Here is a 25,349-nt window from a genome sequence, read left to right as displayed (position 1 = left end):
GCGCATTACTGCCCCCACAGGTCACAAATAGAAGTTTAGACATAAAAAACATTATATTTTTCTTTTAATCTTGCGGAATCTCATGGCACGAGATCTCGTCACAGCCCTACTAGCTGCCCTTCTGTAACTTGAAATGACTCAATTCACAAACGTATTGTGCCAAAACATCTGGTTTCAAACGGGCTTAGGCTAGCACGAAAACATTAGCTTGCTAATTTTACTTTATTTCATTAAAATGCATTATTTTCCTATGAAACTTTACACTGTAGGATGTGATGCCAAAGAGCTCACCGTTTCTGCCTCTCTACAGTGTAGCTCAATACTTTTCTGTACTAATGTAATGCTTTTCTTGCCTAGTTAGCCCCTTTTTGAAGGGGCTAACTGGGCAAAATTGATGAGTTGTGCCACGTTTGGACGGTTGGAGGTTTATGCTTCACTTTCCTTGTTTGGAAAGGGGTTTCTTTGGTTTCCTTCCATAGTTCACATTATGGGATATCTTAGATATATGAATAGACTGTTGATAACACTTGTGGTGACTTGTTTAAGGTGCAACCTGTATAATACACTGCACATAATAAGTCCTCTGCACCCTATAACTAGTAATAGAGACATAAACAGATGGAGTATAGTTATCTGTTATTCTACTTTACTTTACTGCCAAAGGCTTTCGTGTTGAAATCTGAGACAAATCTTTGCCTTTGCTATTTACAGTTGCATTAACTGTGTGTGTCCTGGAACACAAGCTGCATCCATTAACATTGGAGGATCATAAAATGGAAATTAGGAAACTGGCTTGGCTGGAGGTTATTTTTATATGCCAAATTGTTTTTTTTTTTTTATTATTTTGAATATGCCTATCCTTAGAAGACTCTTGTCTTGAAATGACATTGTTAATTTAAAGCAATCTTTATGACTCCCTGCAGAAACCACTTGCAGCTTGCACTATTATCAATGTTGGTATTTATTTGCACTATTATCTATGTTGGTATTTATTTGCACTATTATCTATATTGATATTTATTTGCACTATTATCTATATTGATATTGATGTGCGCTATTATCTATATTGATATTTATTTGCGCTAATATCTATGTTGGTATTTATTTGCACTATTATCTATATTGGTATTTATTTGCACTATTATCTATATTGATATTTATTTGCACTATTATCTATATTGATATTTATTTGCCCTATTATCTATGTTGGTATTCATTTTAGTTTCTTACTTGTCTACTATTTTTTTTATCGTGTTGCTGCAACCACTGGATTTCCCCACTGGGGAGCAATAAGGGTATATTCTGTTCAATTCTATTCTTCTTATCTTCCCATTATCTTTACTAATTTTTTTGCTTTGTGATTTGAAATAAATAAAATCACTAAAGTGTGTGTGCAGATGTGTGAGCACTGAGACACATTAGGTGTAAGTGGGGTCAAAGAGGCCAGCCCTGTCAAACAAATTACAAAGATAGAGGTAGCCGGCTCTCTCAAACAAGTTACAGTGATTGAACTTGAGAGTCAGAGTGTGGCTTTCTTTAAACAGCCTGTGTTTGGGGAGCGATGGCGTATTCAAACACATTATGGATAAGAGAGATGGGGGTCATGTAGCAGAAAGCGTTACAGAGTCGCAGAGGCTGAGTGAGTGCAACATTTCTAAACACATTATAGTGAAGCAGTCGTGGCGTGCTTAAACAGAGCGTTTATGGAGAGTAGAAAGAGAGAGAGGAGGTCAAGAGAGTGTCTGTTTTATTTTGGCGAGGTGTGCGCTTTGTCTGCCCGTGAGTGCTGACTGAGTTTTGACATCGGCTGAGCCTGGGTACACAAACCGACCAGAGCAATTCATTTCCCCTCCGTGCAGACCTCCAAGCTCTTTGGCAGGCACGTACAGTCATGAACTGAACAAGACAAACATACAAGCACATGAGAAAGAATGCAAATGTGAAGAGAACTAGAAAAAAAGGATGAGCACACCTAGTTATCCTGGTTTTTTCTAAAACGTGAAATGAAGAGTCTGTGTACCCTTAATTTATTGGTTATTCCGTTTTAAAATCAAATCAAAATAACAAATAAACAATGTGGTTATTTTTGTTTGTGTGATATTTGGATATTTACGGGAAAACTATGAACGAGAGCTTTATGTTTTAAGCTCACCTCACAGAGGGGACCCACAGACGGGGGCAAACTTTTACTCTGCTGCGTTTGATAAAAATTATCTTGTAGCATGTTGTCCACCTCACACTGATGGCAAAGAGGCATAATTTGTGTTAATGACGTTTTGTTAAAAATTTATTGTTGCTGGAAGTCCGAATTTGTGAATATTTTCCAACTTTACCAAACAATGTTACGGTCCAAATAGTATCCAGATAAACTGGTGACTGAGGCTGGTGTAAGGAATAGATGTTAGTCCGCTGCGTTACGTCTCCGCCTCGACAGTTTTACTTAACTCTGTGTTCATTTCCACCGGGTCCAGTGCGCTGCATATCTGCTCCGTCCCAGCTCCGACAGTCCGGAGCCCTCCAGCACGACGCATCGACTCAGCACAGAGCAAATACAGTGAAACAAGAAGTTAAGCACATGCTAAACATTAAAACATCCGGTTACTTTTCAAAATAAAACACTGCCGATCATATTTTGATTAACTATATCACCAAAACATCATAATTCTTTTTGTACTCTTTTGCTAGGAACACTGACCTGTTTATCTGTTTCTTGTTGGTTTTATAACACTTCCTTTAACTGCGTTCTTGCGCGATTATGTAAATATTGTGAGAACTCCTCTGTCTTGTGACCTCAATCGGACTGCAGCGTGGTACTCTCAAAACGCAACCGGTGGGGATTGCTGGACAGCGGAGCAAAAGCGTATTTGAGCCTTAACACAGCGAAGACGTATCCAGTTGAAATCCCGGGTTGGAAGTGTTTTGACACATTTGACACTTTTGCAAAAACATTTTTTTATTGACGGCAGTAAAAAAATATATTTTTTGCATGTTATAATACTGGGAGTCACTGACGGCAGCCGTCAACACAGACGGAAGTTGATCACAAGAAACGAGAAGCACAGTAAATTCATTACACCAGCTCTGGTTCCTTTAATCACATGTGTGCGTTTTATGTAACATTTTTTTTTTTTGTTTTAATTTATTTATGTATGAATAACGTTTCAATTCACCAGTTGTGTGACTTATGCGTTCCTCCTGTGTGGTGAGCTTAAAACATGAAGTTCTCGTCCATTGATTCCCCGTGAATATCTTTAAATATCCAACATAAATATCCAATATGCCTTTTCTGTATTTCTGTTTTGGTTTTAAGTCAGTAAAACAAAATAACCACACTGTTTATTTGTTATTTTGATTTGGTTGTAAAACAGACTAACCACACAACGAAGGGTACACGGATTTTGAAGGCAGTTTGTGAAGTCAGTGCCTGAACTCTACCTTTTACCTCACAATATTGAGTTGATCACAAAAGATCAGAATCAAATCCAGTCAAACACTTCATGACATGTCCCAACATACTTCATCTTGGCACTGTGTGCAGCCCAATTAACCTTACAAGTAGTCGTTTTATGTAGCCAACTGTACAGCAGTACGGGTACTTCATCCTTGGCATGCTCTGCACCTGGCAATGAAACAACTTCAACAACACGGAAATCAGAAAAACACCATTTTGCTTGTTTTGTAGCGCCACTTTGGTCAAAATCTTTTCAATTAGCCAGGTTGACTTTGCATGGTTAATTAAGTCCTCATCCTTGACGAGCTGTCTGACTTCTCCTCCAAGCCTCTTACTGAAGGCTTAGAGCCCTACAGGGGCCACCGGCCAGACGGATTGTTGTCCAGCTGGAATGGGATTAGCAGCGCGCCAGGGGCCTGAGGCCCTTAAATTCTGAGCCTTTGTTTGAGTCTGAAGTGTCGAGTTGGAAGGGGTGAAGTTGGGAGAGAAGATTGAGGTAATCCCCTGTTCATCAGGACTGCTCCCCAGAGGGCCAAAGCCTCAGAAAACCGTTCAACGCTCGAGACCACCAACTACTATCAGAGCCACCATTGACTCATCACACCCCAGCAGGTAGAGGGCCAAATAAACCTGCCCCCACCTCTTTTCCAAATTAGAATTATGTTCTGGGTTTAATGCTCAATGGCTGTTATGAAAACATGTTGTTACTCAGCCAAGCATAAAATATAGGAGTTGTCGGGCAGGATTAAAGGCTTTATAGTTGCTAGCAGCAGGTTGGAAATCCTCCAGCTACACGTTTTACATACTTTGTGTTTGTTGCGTTCATAAAAATACTTTCATATCGTAAATGCTTAAGTAATCCATCTATTGCTACTGCTAAATATGCAATGATTATTCTTTGTTTCCTGTCCCACATTGTTGGTTTTCCCACCTGTCTCAAGTTAATACAGTGTTTTAGCACAGGAACATTCTATGCATTAAAAGATATCAAATAATTGTGCTGCCTACTCTAACCTAGTTAAAGGGACGAATGCTCTATTAAACTCTCCCCCTTTAAATGTTGAAGATACTGATGTCAATTTAAACTTGCAATGTCCCTGCTATAACAAATAGGGGGTCCAATTTTCCGTTTTAAAATTTCCCTAATTCCGTTTCTTTTCACACTTTTCCATTATGTTTTTGTTTCGTCTTTCGCTGTTTAGATGACTTTACTGGCTATTGAACTTCCCAAATTGGTACCAAACATATTACATTGGGTTATTAGAGTCAAGGGGTGGTATTGATTTTATATTGATACACTTTAATTGACATACAAAAACTGGAGGGTTATGCTGAAATCACACAAGATTACATCGTGAGAGCTTAAAATGTCTGTTAACCACACTGATAGACTCTGAGTTACATAGAAGAAATACCGTTGAAATGTGCTATATGGTCCCAAAACATTATTTGTGAGATCTTTAATTACGACCAACCAGCAAATCGCTTAGTTATTTTGCCTCAAAATCCCTCACAGCTGTGATTGACGGTGCAACGCTTTGAGATTTTGAACAGGGTTCTGGAAGGAATTAGACATTTGTCCATTTTTCAAACTTTGTAGACATTCAGTGACCCATTTTCTTGTGAAAAATAGTATATACATGCATGATATTAAAACATGACATGTGAGGCATCTCCAAGTCACACTGGGGCCTTTTTTTAAATTGTGGGGGGGGTCAAATAGCTTCTCTCATTCCAAAACTTGAATTCTGTGTTTTCCGTCCATTTTCCGCGATCACGACAGAGGCCCTAAACACATCTTTGTGTACATACTTGATGTAAAGGCATGTGTATTGACAAAGGGCATGTCTCGCTCCGTGTTGTGGGTTCGGTCTACATATTTGCGCCTACAGCTGTTTTTTTAAAGTAATCCTGCACATAGAAGATGAGGTTGTGATGATCACATATGGCTCCACAGCAGAGGCTAAGCTTGTCAAGTTCAAAAAAGCCAACAACAAAGAAGTCGGTGACAGGTTTGTTTTACAGAACCTCCTTCCTTTTAAAGGATTACAGGGTGGGAACTACTAAATTTCGATAAGATGACGAGTCGGTTCCTGCCAAATCAGGCTGTTTGTTGGTTTAGAATGTTGCCTGATATAGAATGGAAATCAAATGTTTTTGTATGACTTGCGCTCAGCAAATATTAATGCATTTGCACTGTAAGGCTCCAAATCCTGTGGTGAGAATTCTCTTCTGTCGTGGTGCACCTGTGCCTGTGACTCAGCCTCAGTGTTGAGCCAATACCAACAGACTGTCTTTCATCCCACAGTGACAGAAGCACATGAGATTAGAGCAGAATCCACCCAAAACAACCACACTGAGCTCGGGGATAATCCATAGTCCAAACATCAGTGGGAATCAGGAGGACACTGCTTCGTTTAGAATCCGCCCTGGAGAGAAAAATGCATGGATGCAATGCAATGCTATTGTCCAACCTTTAGCAGCCTCAAAACAACAAGAGGTGATCAGTTTTCTCGCCTATGGGTGACGACCAGCCTAGAAACCTGGAATAATATAGAACAAACTGTTTTGTATGGTTGGAGACAAGAGAGTAGGAAGAAGTTGGACATATGTGTGCATCTTCAATGGATCTATCATCAGTATGAAGCTCTGAGTAGATATTTGGCTTGGAGGCATCTTTATAAAGCAGACTGCAGCTGGAGTAGAAAGCTGTGCTAATTTGAACAGTGCACCATTATGGTCCTTTCACTGCTCAGGTGACAGATGTGGTTTTTATGCTGTCAGTAGTACATCTTATTTTACAGTCATGACAAAAGCATTCAGTTCAAAGGCGAGGCTCAATGCCAGAACATATGCCATACAGCTGTTTGTGATATTTAATACATCAGTATCATCTCCAGAACTTCTTTTTAACATCAAGCAACACCTCACCACACACACAAAGCCCCTTTACTGCACATGTACAGTATCATGTTGGCCGTCTTTATTGAAACACAAGTTGAGCACAATACTGTTAGCTTGTACATAGTGTGTATGACCTTACGTGCTATTGTCATGTTGGGTTTGAAGATGCGTCTAACAAGCTTTGACGGAACCTTCAATTAAAGGAGAACGGGACCAATCCCTTGCCCCAGCTTTTCTACAAAGTCCCCTTAAATCTTTGGACATTCACCCACTGTCCAAACAAATTCCACTGCCTTTGCTTCATGTTTTATATAGACTTTGACTGAGTTTAGTTAAGTATCGACTGCCTCTGTATTGTCAGCACTTTAACAAGGAAAAAAAAAGTTCCTATTTGTGAACATGAATAGTTGAACAAACCACAGCTCAATAGTGGTGTATATCAATATCATTCCCATTGCACCCCTTTGTTTACACAGTACAAAGCTGTTGATGATGCAAAGACAGCTTTGTGAAAGTTGTACGCCAACTACTTCCACCTTCCCTCAACCAAAGCTTATTTTCCCATTATCTTTATTCGACTTTTCTGATTTTGCAACAATTTTTGGGTTTGCCTTTGTATCTCACGTGAACTGTGTTGCAAACCTCCACCAAGCGCCAAATATCCACTTTGCCAGATAGTTATCTGGATCAGTGATCCTGATCTTTTATTCTTCAAAAACTTGTAAGAAATCTCATAAATCACGATACAGTAAGTCAAAGTGTATGGCCAATCAAATGTTTTGAAAAATCGCAATGAAATGCGCAATCTATTTCCGATGTAATTGAGGAACCAACCTTACACAACTGGGTCAAATTTCATAACGATTGGTCAATTACAAACCGAGATATGGATTTTGGAAATTTTGCCAGTGATGAGAAACAAGGATTTTCAATTTTTGGGACTGATCCAGAATCAGTACATTGATCCTTCCGTGGTATAAGGTATATCTTAGATCAAGTAATTTTAATGTAATCCTGTTAACAGACAAATAAACAAATAAATAAACACAGACACTCGCTGCTGTTCGTCGTCTTGCAGAACTGAAGAATTCTCAGATGTTTTCTTGGAACCGTTAATTAGAGAAGCTGTAAGGGGAGGGTGGAAAGTCATCAAACAGCCTGATAGTGTAGCACACTGTTACTCAGGATTTGGTTAAATGGATATTTGGAAAAATCACATAGATGTTAAATGTAAAAGAAGAAGATAGGACATTTGTTTGGCGATATATTGCAGTTTGACATCAGTGCAAGTACCTACGATGCAATTCCTAGATGTATATCCATGAAAGGTGCTCACGACCAGCAAGTGATTGTCAGACTTGTGGCACTAATTTTCCATTTATTTTCATACTGGAAGCAAACAACTTTCACAAGCTCTGTTTCTGATTGTGTCCTAAATGTCCCAAATTTGCCAAAAAGACTGAGATTAAACCAGGCTGTGCAAATTCAAACTTTCATCTTTTAAAGGCAGTTTGCGGTCTTGAAAAATGATTTGATTTGCAGAAATAAGATTTAAAAGGCAGTGAAACTGAACAATGTCTCTTCAATTTTACAATTGAAGTTTCCCCAACTCACAAAAGAAACCTGAAAGAAGAGGACTTTTTTTAATGAATCCCAAACTGCTGACCTCTTTTTCCTCTGATCTCTAATAAAGCTTGCATCACAGTCCCTACTCCAATTTTATTTATTCTTTTCCATCTCAGAGACATTACTTTGGGAGACAGTAAATATTAATGGGGTGTTTCATTGGCAATAATGAAATCTAAATAGCTTGTGGACAGCGCTTTTAATTAGTCAGACCATTGGTTTAATATTGCAAGACAGAGTTGCCACAAAATCTGAATTTATATGTTCTTAAAGGATGTAATGTGTAAATGTAGTCTGGCCTAAAAATGTAAAATAATTTCATTGGATTGATCCAATGAAAAGAAGAGAGAAGAGATGTACCTAGAATAATAGCATTTCCTGAAGAAAATGCAAGTGGGGATACGGGTGCTAGCCTGCATCGCTTAGCATTAGCATTAGCTAGCATCAACATTAGCATTGGCTAGCCTTAGCCTAGCATTAACATTAACCGAGCAATAACATTAACCTAACATTAGCACTAACCTAGCATTAGGATTAACCTAGCATGAGCATAAGTATAATAATAGCATTAGCACGAACCTAGCATTAGCCCAGCAATAACATTAACCTAGCAAGAGCATAAGAATAATAAAAGCATTAGCACTAACCTAGCATTAACCCAGCAATAACATTAACCTAGCAAGAGCATAAGAATAATAAAAGCATTAGCACTAACCTAGCATTAACCCAGCAATAACAGTAACCTAGCAAGAGCATAAGAATAATAATAGCATTAGCATTAGCACTAACCTAGCATTAGCCTACCAATAGCATTAACCTAGCATTATTAAAGCAGACGGAAGAAAAAAACGGATAACAATAGTGACGATGTCTTCTGCATCCTCACAAATGAAAGATGTATCTTAGGATAGTCTATTCGCACCAATGGTTAAAACTAAAATGTTTACTCTTTAACGTGTGATGCTTTCAAGGGCGACAACACTTTTAAGAGAAAATGACGAGTATTACAACGCAGTGAATTGGCTGGATCTCAAAACCTCCCTTTCCATTGTTGCTGCTCAATTATCTCCTTCTTTTTAAACCTTTTTTTATCCGTGTATAAAACTTGCCGGTCATAAAACTCTGCAGCTAAGAGTTTCCTGTTTAGACTCCATCAGTGTTTTATTTGCCTGCAAAGTGTGAGGGGTAATTGGTCACCTAGGAGGGTTTTTAACGGCGCCGCTTTGATGGAGTCATTTAGTTGCACCACTTTGCATTTCATCACTTCTGTCCGTCAATTATACTTGATTTACAAGCTGTCTAAAGGACAGCGAAAGTGAAGCATCAATTTGTAAGGGGGTGATTGTGCAGGAGAGAGAAGGGAAGGCAAAGCTATATCCTTCATTACCGCCGCAGCTCGTCCTTCAATCATTCACTTCAGTCATTACTCCTGTGAGCGATGGCCGCCCCCAGGTATAAAGCCAGTCTGCAAGTGCGCATGTGTGACTTTAAAAAAGCCAAAAAAAAAAAAACGTGCATGACCACTTTAGAAGACTTTTCCAGTGGTATTGTGCTATTGTACAGGTGAAAGTCATCGCTCAGAATAAACAGGCCTGACAGAAGTCTGTGTTTGCATAGATGATTTATCTTCACCCTGGACCAGATATGAAAGCTAGAGCTACAGTATAATAATAGTAATGATTGGTGAGTATATGACAGGTGTGTTCTCTGGTTTACAAGACACACAGAGTAGAGTAAAGAAAGCTAAAGGTGACATGGACATGGACCACTTCCAGATATACTGCTGTGTATTATATGGTTTAAGCGAGAGCCGTCGAGGAGGAAAAAGAAAAGCTAAGTGCATTTTAAGTTCGATCGGGGAACACAAAGATAATTGGGCTGTTGTCTTAATTTTCTTCCTTACCCAACCCCAAAGATTGACACCAGCAGACCCCCACGACCCAAACAGGAACAAGTGGGTCAGGTGATATATGAACAAATGATGATATATGACAAAATCAGGGGTGTCAAACTCATTTTAGTTCAGGAGCCAAATACAGACCACTTAACAATAACAATTTTAACATCATTGTGCCGTAGTTTTCAATATCGGTTCAATTCACTTAAAAATTATTGATTTTGTTACCAATTTTTTGTGTAATTTAGAGGAATTTTGTGGAATTGTTTGTGAGATGTGTGGAACAAATGAGAGTTCTTTCAACAATTTGCAATTAAAAATCACAATCATGTGATATAAACAAAGGGAAAATGCAAGCACCAGAAAATATTGTAGAGTTTCAATAAATTGGTGAATTTGAGATATCTACAACAGATTTGGTAATTTACACAATAATTCCTGTTTTCTCTGTCATTTTTACTTTCTCTTGCGGGCCAAATTGGATGCTCTTAAGGACTAGATTTAGCCCCCGGGCCATACATGAACCGATTCAATTTATTATTCAGTTCAATTCAACATTATTTATATAGCGCAAATTACAACAAAGTATTCTCAAAGCGCTATCAAAATATAAAATTCATAATAAGAAGGAAAAAACCCAACTAGATCCACATGAACAAGCTTTAAGCGACAGTGAGAAGAAACAACTCCCTTTTAACAGGAAAAAATTAGCAGCAGAACCAGGTTCAGAAGTGGCAGCCATCTGCTTTGACTGGTTGGGGTTAGTGGACGGAAGGACTAGAACAGAACAGGATAGAGAGAGAGAACATCAGAGTGTCCCAGACTAGTTGAGTCGAATATAGTGTTGGTTTTTCTACTATATAATCTTAGTTCTTAGTTCCTATTTTGCTTAACGCTATTATACAGTATACACTTTAGCAAATAAGTAGGTTTTGAGTAAATTTTTATAAGTTTAAGAGAGTAGCAGCCTCCAGTACTAAGACTGGGAGCTGGTTCCAAAGGCGAGGAGCCTGGTAGCGGAATGCTCTGTCTCCTGTTCTACTTATAAACACTTTAAGAACCAGCAAACTGAGAGAGCAGAGTCTTCTGCCTGGACGATGTAGAGTTTTGTAGGCTAACAGGAGGATTTTAAACTCTATTCTAGATTTTACAGGAAGCCAACATAGGTTTGTTCCAGTTAGCATTCTGGCTGCAGCATTCTGAATTAACTGGAGACTTTTTAGTGAGTTATTGGGACATCCTGAAAGTAAGGAGTTACAATAATCTAGTCTAGATGTAACAAATGCATGGGTTAGTTTTTCAGCATCACTCTGGGCCAAGATATTCCTGATTTAGAGATATTACGAAGGTGGAAGAAATCTGTCCTTGAGATTTGTTTAATATGAGAGTTAAAGGATAAGTCAGTATCAAAGATAACACCTAAGTTTATTACTGTTGTGCTGGGTGACAGAGTATTGCCATCCAGAGACACTATTTGCTCTGATAATTTCTCTCTGTGGTGTTTTAGACCAATTAAAATCACTTCAGTTTTATCCTGGTTAAGAAGGAGAAAATTACAGCTCATCCAGGATGTGATGTCTTTAAGACAGGTCTGGAGTTTTAATAACTGATGAGTTTCATCTGTTTTCATTGACAAATAGAGCTGTGTGTCATCTGCATAACAATGGAAATGTAAATCATGTTCTCTGTTAATGTTACCTAGTAGAAGCATATGTAATGTAAAGAGTATTGGTCCTAAAACTGAACCTTGTGGAACTCCATGATTAACTCTAGCGTGTGCTGAGATTATTAACATGAACAATGTGGGTTCTGTCTGATAGGTAGGATTTAAACCAACCTAGTGCAGTTTCTTTAATTCCAAAAACACTTTCCAGTCTCTGCAGCAATTAATGATGATTCACTGTATCAAAGCCTGCACTGAGATCTAAGAGCCCTAAAACTGAAACCAACCCTCTGTCTGAGGCTAAAAGGAGATGATTGGTTACTTTTACTAAAGCAGTCTCTGTGCTGTGATGGGCTCTAAAGCCAGACTGAAAGCTCTGGTATAAATTGTTCCTATGTAGGTGATCACATAGTTGACCTGCAATGACTTTTTTCAAGAATTTTGGAAGAAGTCACTTGGATCAAGGGTAGTTTTTTTTAAGGAGAGGTTAATATACATGTGTTTATGAGAAAAAAAATAAAAATAAAATATAGTACACAAATCCTTTATTATCGCAATATCAAATGACACAAGATAAATATCGTCAAGGGTATGAGTGATATTGCAAGTGCATATATGCTCATATTCATCCTTTATATGTATATATATTATTTTTATAATTATACTGTTTCTGTCAAATCACATGCTTTGTATTGTTTAAACTCTACTTGGTAAGTGAACTTTTCTGATTCTGACGAGGAGTGGGTGGGTGGTTGAATTAAAAATCAATTCAAATAAAAGGCAAGGCAAGGCAAATTTATTTATATAGCGCATTTCATACTCAAGGCAACTCAATGTGCTTTACATGATAAAACATTCAATTGTTTAAAATCAATAAGAACATTTAAATCAATAAGAACAATTAAAATCATCAGTAAAATCAATTAAAATCATCAGTAAAATCATCATTACATCAACAACATGACAAAAAAATCTCTCTCTCAATCATATGCAGTAGAGAAAAAAAGTGCCTTTAACTTTGATTTAAAAATGTTCACATTGGATGCTGACTTCAGCTCCGCTGGCAGTTTGTTCCACTTCTTTGCAGCATAACAACTAAAAGCAGCATCACCATGTTTACTGTGAACTCTGGGCTCCACTATCTGATCTGTGTCCATAGATCTGAGAGACCTGCTGGGTTCATACCTGACTAACATGTCACTGATGTATTCTGGACCAAACCCATTCACAGATTTATACACCAGCAGCAGAACTTTAAAGTCTATTCTGAGGCTGACTGGGAGCCAGTGTAAAGACTTTAAAACTGGAGTAATGTGCTCTGACCTCTTTGTTCTGGTTAAGACCCGAGCTGCAGCGTTCTGAACCAGCTGTAGCTGTTTGATGCTCTTTTGGGGGATTCCTGTCAGAAGACCATTACAATAGTCCAGTCTGCTGGAGATAAAAGCATGGACCAGTTTCTCCTGATCTTTCTGAGCCATTAAACCTTTCACTCTGGAGATGTTCTTTAGGTGGTAGAAGGCTGTTTTTGTGATAGATTTGATCTGACTGCTGAATGTAAGATCTGAGTCAATCAGAACACCAAGGTTTTTGACTTGGTCTTTAGCTTTTAAAGATCGAGACTCAAGATAATTGCTGACAGCAGTCCTCTTTTCCTTGTTACCAAAGACAATCACCTCCGTCTTGTCATGGTTTAGTTGAAGGAAGTTTTCACTCATCCAGCAGTTTACTTTTTCTAAACAGTCACACAACACCTCAATGGGACCATGGTCATCTGGGTTCAGTGATAGATATAGTTGTGTGTCATCTGCATAGCTCTGATAATCAACCTTACAGTTCTGTAAAATTTGTCCTAAAGGAAGCATATAAAGGTTAAACAGAAGGGGTCCAAGAACAGATCCCTGAGGAACCCCACAGGACATTGGTAATCTGTCAGATTCAAAGTTTCCAATGCTTACAAAATAGCTTCGCTCCTCCAAGTATGACTTAAACCATTGCATTACTTTTCCATTTAGTCCAAAAGCACAGTTTTTTTTTACAACTGAATTTATTTTTCTTCTTAAAAACATAAAAGATATAGTATCATTACTGCAAGCCCTTCTATCGTATCGTATTGAGTGTATCGTCCCGCCTCTAGTATTCATTTGTTTTGTTTATTTAGCTTAGCATTAGCTTCCAAAAATTGTCATTATCAATACAAAGTTTGATAAAATGCACCACCTAACACTTGTATTATGAACAAAAGTAAAAGTATAAATTATAAAATAAGTTTAATGGTATTACATTTAAATTTAAAGCGTAGAATTGCCTAGCCCTAACTCCCAGTGAACAGAATTGTTTCTCATCTGTGTGGTGTGTGAGGCTGGGCTGCTAATGATTATCTTGCACATGTAGAAACATGTTGCATAATTCATTTTACAGTACTTTCATATATCTGAAGGGGGTTGGGCGGCAATTTATGCTTTCTTTGTGGCTGCGGTGGAAAGGAAGTATTAAATAATCTGCTCCAGACTGAGAGGTATTGAAATGAATGACAGCCACCAACAGACAAATTGATCTAATCTGGATTGAACCAAAGGACATTCCTGGCATGTTGAATTATTGGTGCAGTCATTGTCTTCAGTTAAAAGCTCTGTGTTTGTGTTGTTCAGACAGATGCTTTAATTATGTAAAGCTACCTGAATTCTTACCCGTCAGTGTGACTTAAAGAAAAATGAGCTCCCAAAGGACCTGTTTGGTGTTTTTATCTGTCAGTCATTCTGTGTCTGTCTCTCTGCACAGTTCCTCATTTGGAAGTGAATATGAGCCACATTCAATGTGACTCCTCAGCTTCACAGTAATGTGAGTGGTGGTGGTTAGTTTTATGTGTTTCACAAGCATGTAAATATTTCATTGACGAGTGGGATGGAATGCTGTGTCACTGTTCTCTTCCTGTCAGACTCTTGCCGAGAGAGAAAAATCCATTGGAGAATAACGTCTTGACAAGGGAAATGCATTTTGTAGCTTCAGGAGTTAGACGACTTATTCTTGGCTGTTGTTATTCTTTGGTCGTTTGTCACTGACAAACTAAAGGAGTCGGCGGCTGGTACACATTTCCAGTTCCATACGTAACAAACTGGATGAAGGATCAACAGCCTTCCCCATTATGGCAGCTATTGTTTAGGTTTGTATTTGCTTTTGTTTTTGTTTTAAAATCCAAGGCTTACACTGCAATTTCTGCATTTTTTTAAGGTCTACTGCATTTAAGTCACACACTGATGTTGACAATATTCCATCATTCTATTCAGGTCTAATACAATTAAATTAAATAATGTGTAAATGCTTCAACTACGCAATTTAATTATGCCATAGACCAGTAGTAAGTACCCCCTTTCTCTTATTTCTGAATCTAATTACCCCCTTTTTATGACTATATTTTGCTCAAAATACTGTGGGGGAAAAAAAATCCAAGAGCATGATGATGTAATTAGTGATAACACACATTTTAAAGAATGTCTTTTTGTAAATAAGTGGAATTTCCGGTCATCTGCCGCCTGGTATTTTTCGTTCTAATCAAGATAATTTCCATCATCATTATGATTATCATTCTTAACTAAAAAATAAACCTCACAAACCCTCATATTTTTAATGCTTTTATTTGTGAATTTTTCACTCTCTTCCTTTGTCAAGTACGCCCTGTAGTGCCATCGCGTTCCCCCCATTTCAGAAACACTGCTATTAGACAACAACTCTGGGACGTGTTCATGCTGTTTGTTTGTTGATTTCAGTAAAATCAGGTTATTGTGTTGTGTTGTTTCTTTCAGCAGTTAGGTTTATTCCTGACATCTGCTCTTTCAAATGTTTGAAATGAAGTAAATCAGATGTTGAAGAACAATAGTAGCCTTAAGTGTTTTGAATATCAACGGTGGACAAGGTGAATAAAATATTTAGGGAATAATAAATAATTGTTGTTAAAGAGTAACTCAACCCCAAGGTTTTGGCTGACCTGTTTCTTGGCTAGAAATTCAAAATATGCCTTGATTATGGGCGGGACTCCTGGTGCAGTTAAGACACGCCCAGTCTAGACTAAAATTTTCTAAAGAACATTTTATGCTATGCTAACTAGCAACTCAATATCCACTATAGCTCTCTTTTCACAATTCTCACAATCAAGAGCACAATCGAGAGTGTGAAGAGCGTTGGCCGTGTGAGTGCGCTCCAGATTTTTCGCAAGAGTTGAAAATATTGAACTCCTGCGACTGTTTAGTATGACGAAAGCCAATCAGAGTCTTTGTCGACGATAACATCAGGCGGTCAACAAGGACACCGGTCTGTTCACCCATTCAACCATGGAGTAGAAGCTGTGTGTGACCGCCTGGAGCTGTATGACACGACCTTTATAACCAAGACCGGACTAGGAAGGATTTGGCGTGGAGGAGAATCAGCGAGGAGGTGGTAGTAGCAGGTAAAAGTTCTCTCTGTAGTTTTCATCTTTGAAAGTCGGCGCTGAGCTAGGATAGCATTAGCCGCTAATCACACCAGCTTTTTTCACTGGTGGTTTATGTTTATGCAGGCTGTGAAACTCATCGAATTGGATGTGTTGCTGGTGGGCGGTGCTTCGCTTCAAACGCGCTGCGGAACGTTTCGTGTGGTAGATGCGTCAGGTGTCGCAGAAGATGCATTCAGTGTGAATGCAGCATTACATTTTCACAACAAAAATATGTCAAATTGAAATACTTTGACTAAGATGTCAAAATATAGACTAGGATCAATGAAAAACAATTCTTCATACCCAAATACATTCGTTTTCAGCAGAAATATGTGGTTTTGGGGTTTAGTTACTCTTTAAGTAGTCTTAAATTATGAGCTTCTTTCCTGACATAAAAGCCATCATAAATGCAGAGCCTATTGTGTTGCTGTGTCTCTCCATTGCTCCTGTCTGTCTTACAATCACCACAAGATGATAGATTACACTGCACTTTTATGCATGTGATAGTTCAGTAATGTCATAAACGTCAGTCTCGGAGTCGGGTGCATAGGAATGTTTTTACTTCTTTCTGATATCACGGGGAATATCTGGAAGAAACCAGAACAAAATTGGTGTCAAACAAATTACTCTCCTCCTTGTCTGACAAAAAACCCCAAACAAACAATAAATCACAATGGGAATGAAGTAAGAACACTTCTCTGCATCTGATTATTGATTCCTCATCCCATAATGCAATGCAAAAAAATCTCAATAAATGGAAGGTTTACAGTGGAAATGAAAACAAACTTCCAAGCCCCAATTTCGACTTTTTTCCTTTGTTTTTGGAGTAAATGATGTTCAAGTCATTGATCCATGATGCATACACTATGATTTTATCTAATTTTTAAAAAAATATTGGGTGTAGCAGCTTTAAATATTCTGTCTTTAATTAGGCGACACTTTAATTTCAGCCATCGAGCAGAGCAGATAATGCTCTTAGAGGCCTGTTAAAGTTCCTATTCATTTAGCCTGTGGGTGTGGATGTGAGGAAGAGGTGAGCAGATTTCTGAGAGCCATATAAGCTCCTTGGTTTAGCTACGTGGAGAATAATGAGCTTTTTTCCTGTTGTTTCTCCCCAACTCTGGACTTAAATCCTCCCCCAACAAGTCCTTCTTCTTCACAAATAGTGTTTTGAAATTTACATACATACAATTTAAGGTCTTGGATTAGTCCAATCCCCTGTTCTCTTAACGACGTCTATTGGTCCTTTCCGCATCAGTGATGCTGTGTGATGAGCTTCTTTTTGGACTTTAACAAGTTGGAAGACTTTCATCTCAAAGCTGAAAGTTCACCATTCATTTGTGGAATTGTTCACTGCTCTCATTATTAAAAAGCCAGTGGTTTCCGCTTTGTGTGGAAGATGTTTATCCCCCATGTGGACATTCTTCAACTGTTGCACAACCAGCACGTGTTGGCCAACATCACCTCCTCCATCCTCCTCCTCCTCCACTTCAGCGTCAGCGAGTGAGTAAATGAGATTTGATGAATCAGTGTAACATTTCAGTCAGATTTCCTGGCTTCCTGTAACTGGTTTCCTGATCCGCCTCCTTCCAACGTCATGGTGAATAGAGAGGACACATCTGTGAGAGGCACAGCTCCACAGGAGGCTTTCGTCACCCGATGATGAATGAAAAGCGTATTAGAAACAAATAAATACATCCCAACAACTTCCTTTTATTCATGCTCGGCTCTGTGAAACAGATGTTAAAGCTCGGTGGTGCGTTCTTTCCCATGATGCAGTGTGGTCCCCCCCCCTTTTGTTTGTTTATGCCCCGATGTCCGTACTTGTCCTGAGTGGATGCGGAAACTGGATGTGTGCAGTGTATATGTATGTGTGTGTAGGTGGAAAGCCTCACTCAAAGAGATTACCCAAGCTCCATCATGCACACGATGGGGTTGCATGACCCCATTGTAAACCCGGAGGTCGACCTCTGACCTTTTGAGGAGTGATGAAATGGAGGGAAACCTCCCATTTCCCCGCACTGTGGTTGGAGGTCCTTCTCATGTGGAGGAAGCTTTGTTAATGAGCTCTAGAGTGGATTTTTTTTATTTTTTTTGTGAAACCTCCTCTTCGTTTGAAGGCAGCGTGAAAAGAGCATGCGAGACCAGAAACAGGTGTCGTCACTTGACTGGACGGACGATAAGATGATTTCAAGGGTTTATTTTTTATTTTTTTATGAGGGACTGAGAATGAGGTCAATGTATATCACATAACTGTCAGACCACGTTTCCGACACACTCCAGATGTCTTCTTAGTTAAAATGGTGTTATTTGTCTGGACTGTTAATAGATCGCTAATCCAGCAGTGACACTTTACAAAGATACTCTTTTATTGTGTAACTCAGTCCTTCAGGACGCTTTTCTTTCACTCCGATTGTTTCTTTCGTTCTTGTGATATTTTTCTGTAGTTTTTTGGGGGGGCAGGCCTCTATAGTGTGCACTTGATTAATCAAATCAGACCTTTTAACTAAGAATCGTGGGATTAAACCATTGATCTGGGACACAGAAAGGCTCCAGACAGATAGTAGGTAAATATATAATCTATAAACTACTTTACATGTCAAGGGTCATGTATTTTAACCAAACAAAATCTGAATCATATTTTCCAGACTATAAATCGCACTGGTATAGCTGTGCTACTACTACTTTTCTAAGGAAATCACTGATAAGTCACTACGGCCAACTAAGTACATGTCCAGATGTTTGCTAAGTGCAATGCTGATTAGCATCTTTGCTAGCTAATAGCGTCTCTTTTGTTAAGAGGTACGTTAAATATCTGTCGTCTCCTGTTTTACCCCTCTTTCCCTCCATCCTCCAGTATTAGTATTATCCCATAAATGTCCCGTATTATAATGTAATAATAATTCAAATATAAATGAATAAAAACATTCCTCTACCTCTCTAAACTGAACGCTGTCACTACCCTCGCGAGAACTGCCACTTGAAGTGGCCTGGGTGGCAGTGCCCGCAATATTAGTGGTGACAACGGGAACAAACCCGAAAACCACTAAGAGGAGAGATGGTTGGATGTTAGAAGGCATTTCTGTGACAAAATTAAGAAGTTGTGTAAATACCTTGAAAAACGGAACACACAGTTACTCATTCGGTAAGATTTGTTATTGCGATTTCGGCGATTTTACCAGGCAAAGGACGACGTAAGTCCGCATAAAAAATCCATGAAGCAAAAGCGCTACAAATACACTGCTTTTAAGTGTTAAAGGATGTAAAGTCTGCAACAAATGTCTAATAAGTCATTAGTGAGAGAACCACATTAGTGAGCATGAGAAATTAAAAGAAAATATGTAATAAAATTAAATGTAAATGTCTAACTTACAGACAAGCAACGTGAAATGAACAGTAAATATGCAACGTGTTGACTTGTAAATGAACTGTAATTATATTAAATGAAATAATGTGCTTCATATACTCTTTTTTTTTTTATAACATAGGAGTGTTCACAGCATTTCAATGTCAACAAAGGTAGGCCTACCACATTCTAAACACCTATGTATTTAGTAAGTTGCTATTTTAGATTTCTTACACACCTGTCTTAAAATATAAGGGATTCTAGAGCTTTGTTGGGGTGGTGGGACGGCTTGTACCGGAGCGCCAGAAAATTTTCCATTATTTCCCAAAACTTAACAGGTATGCAGAAAAATATACCAATCATCATCAACTCAGCCAATCAGAGCATGCTTGCTAGCCTGCTATGCTAAATGCTAACTTTGTGTCAGCTCTGCTTTACACATACAGCAAGTAACATTGCCCATATCTAGTTTTAAATACATAAAATACTCATCTATACAAATATACTGGACTAAAGTTAGGTAAATAGTACATGTTGGCAAAGATTAAATTGTTATAATAACCCATGCTTGGGTCAAATTACTAATTAATAATACTACAGTAGATAAACACATTGCTTTAATGTTCTTTTTTTTTTTGTAAAGTAGTAAAAATATTTTACAAATGAAGGATCTCACCTGAAACCCTCAAAAGTGTAACATTTGTATTTCTCCTAAAACCAACTGACAAACTCATGCAAAGCTTTCTTAACATCCTGAAATACATTTTCTCCTATTTCCTGTAATTACATTTTGCTGAGTAAGTTGCTGCTGTTTGACCTCTGTTGACCTTTGTTGGGTGGGTTCGGAAACAGGAAGTGTGTCATACGTTAACGTCCTGCATCATCGAGGAAACTATGGCTGCGTTTGCCTTGAACTCGCTTTGTGATTCATTAAAGCAGGAGCTCATTACCTCGCCGTAGCTTCAGCGACAATGACCTCAGGAAGCCCGGGTGGGGGGTGGGTGGGGGTGTGTCTCTGGGACGTTAGTGGGCTGGTGCTGATGAAGGAATAGGGTCAAAGTACAGGGTGGGACATTTCCCATGTTCTCTGTAGAGTTGAACTAAGGGTTCACGTTACTGTAATGATTTTCTCTAACGCACATGTGGGACATTAACAACACCTCCCAAACCACCAGATGAAGACACACTGTCATGACACATTGACACGCGGCACACACACACACACCTTTCTGACGCCTGTCGGACATTCCCTCTGTCCTCATAAGCGAGGTGTCTCGTGTCCTTCTCTATTTTTACCAACAGGCGCTGAAAGCCTCTGGAAGCTCCTTGTCAATGGGCATCTCATTCCACCGCCAACGGCGTGTCACCATTTATTAAGTCGTCATTACTCAGGGACGCTCCAGCTGCCGAGCTGCCAGGGGATGTCGCAAATAGATGGCAGACGATAGGTTGAACTGTTGCTGCACTCCCTAAAGGGCAACGCATCCAGGCGTGTTCCAGCACATCCCGCTCCACCAGTGGAGGGTGGATGCAGGTAGCTGGGCCGCTATTAGCTTTTGAAATGGAAACAAATGGACCAATGTGCAGCAGGAGAGAAAAACAAAGGTCAACGGAGACAGACTGAGATTGGGAGGGAACTTTCTGTGTCCATAAACAACTAAAAAAAGCTGTTAAAACAAAGGCGGTGATGAGAAATGAGGCAGGGTACGCCATGGCTGTGCAAGTGAATAAACAATGGAATCAAAACTCAATAAATGATACTTAACCAAGGTTATGTTTTTAAAAGAAATGGGCGAATTAACATTTTCTTTTTCACATTCTTCACCTGATCTTTTTCAGTTATAAAATGACTCAATGGATTATGGTAAAGTGACATTTTTATTAGTGGTGGGACTCAATGGAAAGAAAATATCAAATTAATTAGAGACTTTGTAATTAATTCATCTTGAGTAATCTAAATGAATCGCTAAACAATGTTTGACACGAGAAGCGTTTTTTTTCCAGATTAAATGGATTTTGGCATATGACTGAATCAATGAAAACTAGATGAAAATTAGCTTAAACGACAAAATTGTGTTCATTATTTTTCTCACTAACAATGTGCAATATGATTATATGAACACAGAATAAATTGCATTGTTCACAAAGTCCAAACTCAAATTTAAGTAAGCTATATTCATGCTTTTATGGATTTTTGTAAACTTTCTAAAACAAATTTTGTTTTTGTGTATTAAAAAATAAATAGCAACTTCAGAAAAAACAGCTATTAACTGCGTTTAGTACGTTATTTTTCTGTAATTAATTCATTGTAATTAACGCTTTAAAGTCCCAGCCCTAATTTTCATTAATAATAATATAGTATTTCATATAAATGATGATCATTGAAATTGTTATTATTACTTAAAAACGTAACTACCTAAATTTTGAGTAGGAGTAGTCATAGTAATATGTATTTATGCATTAATGACAAACAGGAGGCTAGATATTCTTTATTTATTTTTTTTTAGAATAAAATGATAGATTCAAGGTGTTTGTATTGTGCACAAAAAAAAAAAAAAAAATCTAGAATGATAAAGACAAGATAAAGCCGAGAAACACATGCAAGTAATTTTCTTACAATGGTAAGACTTTAGTGACTCCATAAAGTCCTCCAGAATTTAATTAGTAATGTGGTAGAGGTGGGATGATACACTGAGTTCATGATACGATAGACGATAATGGACTTGCGATAATTACACAATATTTTTGGGCAGGAAAACAGACAAAATTAATTTACATTTGGAAAATTAACCATGCTTTTGTTTGACTTTACCTTGACATACATACTTTGGGCGTGACCTTTTCAACTCAATAGGAATAATAAATAACTATACACAAATATATTTTAACATCATGATATGTTGTCACATGACTTTGATATTTAGTTTACAAAGCCATTTAGATTTGACTCAAAAACAACCTTTTGTTTGTTTAACCCTGTTTTTCCACCAAGGGTTAAGATAATAAAAGTTTAATCTCTGATGTGTGAATTTATCTGCTTATTCAGCAATGGTTCGTTTCACTACTGGCTAAAAAAAAAAGTCCATAGATGATCATCATCACCAACTACTGTACTTTATTTATTCTTCACAGAAAAATGTAACATCCGATTTGCTTCATGATGTGGGTACAAAGCTTTCCAGATGCTGGTGGAAGTGCAGCAATGTAAAGGCGACCCTCATATCTCAGACAAACACTCCTCACTTTAACCACACAGCCCCACAACGCAGTGTTTCCTCCTGAGTCCTGAGGTGTGTGAGTTGACACATCAGCACTCCTGTTTATCAAAGCTTTTATCACCTCAACACCGCCTGCTCCGTCACGCCCAGAGGAAGCAGGGGGTGCCCTCACACACACACACACACACACACACACACCAGCACCTGCAGAGGCCTGGCGGGGGTTAAGATGAGGGGAGTTGAGGTTTGTTGATGACCTGCCGTTCCCTGATGTGAACGACTTTAGCAGAGACAGGATCCAGCTCAGACTATGCAGGTTAACTACCAGCATGTGTTCATCTGGAGAAGTCACAAACACATGGAGGAGCTCTGCTCCCCGTGGGAAAACCAGGAGTCATCATTTCTACGGAAAATTTAAACTGTTATTTACTATTAAAGCGATACGCAACCCTATGGTTGATCACCTTCAAGCTGAATAAAAAAACTTTGTTACTAATTAGTGTAAGAAATCTCTTTGGAGTCATTTATAAACTTTTAACCTTCAAACTCACGTAATATCCCTTTATTTGTGGGAGTCGCCATTTTGGAGATTTCAGCCAATCTGCAATCGTATATCATGTTGTTGTCACATCAGGATTATTTCTTTATTGTTTGCTTGTGTATTTGACAGGGACAAAATGCATGTTACATTGATTCATAGGACGTACAAAGTATAAATGTCATGCATACAGGTTTTTATCTTTGGCTAATTAGCAAAGTTTGTCCCTGTTTAGGCTTTCAGATGAAAACAGAAGTATTTCTATGGTGAAAGAGCATTTTAATGTAACTTTTTAGTGCTTAGTTACATGTTATCCAGTTCCTTTGCACGGACCAGGAAAGTAGAAATGGGATTTTGAAAATGCATGTGGGCTCAACTTTTGTTAGCCACTATCAGCCATCTTACTACAGATTCACACATATCTTTTCGGTAAGGGAAAAGTCTACACTATCATGCGAACCGTCGGATGCTTTGACTTCATCAAACCAGTACGTGAATGAAGCACTTCTTGAGTAATCACTACGTTGCAGTTTGTCAAACATGTCAACCTCCACAAGTATGAGTTTAAAGGGCTTTTTTAGGCCGGGCTACTCTTCTTCTTCTTGTTCTTCTTCTTGTTCTTGTTCTTGTTCTTCTTGTTCTTCTTGTTCTTCTTGTTCTTGTTCTTCTTGTTCTTGTTCTTCTTGTTCTTGTTCTTCTTGTTCTTGTTCTTGTTCTTCTTGTTCTTGTTCTTGTTCTTCTTGTTCTTCTTGTTCTTCTTCTTCTTGTTCTTCTTGTTCTTCTTGTTCTTGTTCATGTTGTTGTGTACACTAGTTAAAATCACTACTCCTCTGTTATTCGGATTGAATCGGGTTGAAATTTGGTAAATGTAATCTGTGGATGTGTACGCATCGAAGCTAGGAGCTTCGATTTCTCATTTATTTGCGAATCAAATATTAAGACGGTTGGTGGTACCGAATCATTGGCACATACCAATATATACGTGCATGTCACGGGGCGCCAGGCGGCCTCCGGGGGCCCCATTTTTCAAATGACTACTCCTCCGTTAGTTCTCGTTAGATCAGAATGCAGTTTGGTATGAATACTCTATGAATGAATATGATGAGATGCTCTGAGCCCTTTTTTGAAATGGGAATCATGCAAAGGCAGCTCTCTACGCTGCCTTTGCATGTAAATGGTTGTCATCATGGGGACCTGACTGCGCATGTGCAAACACGTACAACCACGCAATGGGAACGGAGGCAGAGGAGCAACGTGCCTTTGGGAGGGGGCGTGGCCTCCCTCTGCTTTACAGTGGAGTGAAACAAAAAAAAAAGACTGCAGCTGTTCCAGGAGATAGCGCTGTTTAGTAATTTGGGCTATGAAAAGCACAAAATGCGGACACTTTCAAACTTATAGGCACTGTAGGCTATTGGAAATGGAAAAATAAATAATTTATAATTATATTATAATTAAAACTAATAATCAACATATCAATTCACTCTTGGGTAGGAACTGCCTACCTTGCCTACCCTGACGGCATGTCACTGCTTTGAAGACAAACCATAAAAAATTTGCTTTATTGTCATCTGCTTTAGTTAATTCATCTTAACTACTACATAATAAAACTCTTTTTAAAAAGGACACTTCATTAGTGACACCTATTGAATTACTTTTAAATGCAAACTTGATGAAATGTGTAGTGAAGAAGAGCTTCTAAAGTTCAAACTGTTCATGTACTTAAAGTCCAGAAGTAAAACGTGAAACTGTTCCGAAAATGTATATTTCTATTTTCTATTTGTACAATTCTAGTATACCTCTACATTATGACTGTGGTGTGAATGTTGTTTCTCAGGATGCATTCACACCAACAGACCCATGAGCGATTAAAACACGCTAAGATTCATTTGCTTGGATAGTCCACCTTGTTTAGGTTAACACGCAAACAATGTCTAAAGCGGATCAAACTGGCAAATTCTCTTGAAATTGTTTCTGTCGGTCTCGGAGTGTTTCCAATCAAAGTTTAGAGCGATTAGATGCACCGTGGACACAACTGCTCTTGGAGCGGATCAAATACACAATGATGTAGAGGGTGCAGTATTGTGGGTAATCAGGAGGGCCTTCGACGGCGCAAAACAGGGCTTTAAATCCACCAACAGAGCAGCTACTTGTTGCTGCTCCGTTGTTGAATGCTATGAAAAAACAAACGGAGGCAGAAGTTCCTGCACACTTTTAAGCGCTCGCTTTGACCCATGGATGAGA

The sequence above is a fragment of the Gouania willdenowi genome, chromosome 6 (assembly GCF_900634775.1).
Source record: "Gouania willdenowi chromosome 6, fGouWil2.1, whole genome shotgun sequence".
Lineage (NCBI taxonomy): Eukaryota > Metazoa > Chordata > Actinopteri > Blenniiformes > Gobiesocidae > Gouania > Gouania willdenowi.
This window is presented reverse-complemented; position numbering follows the sequence as displayed.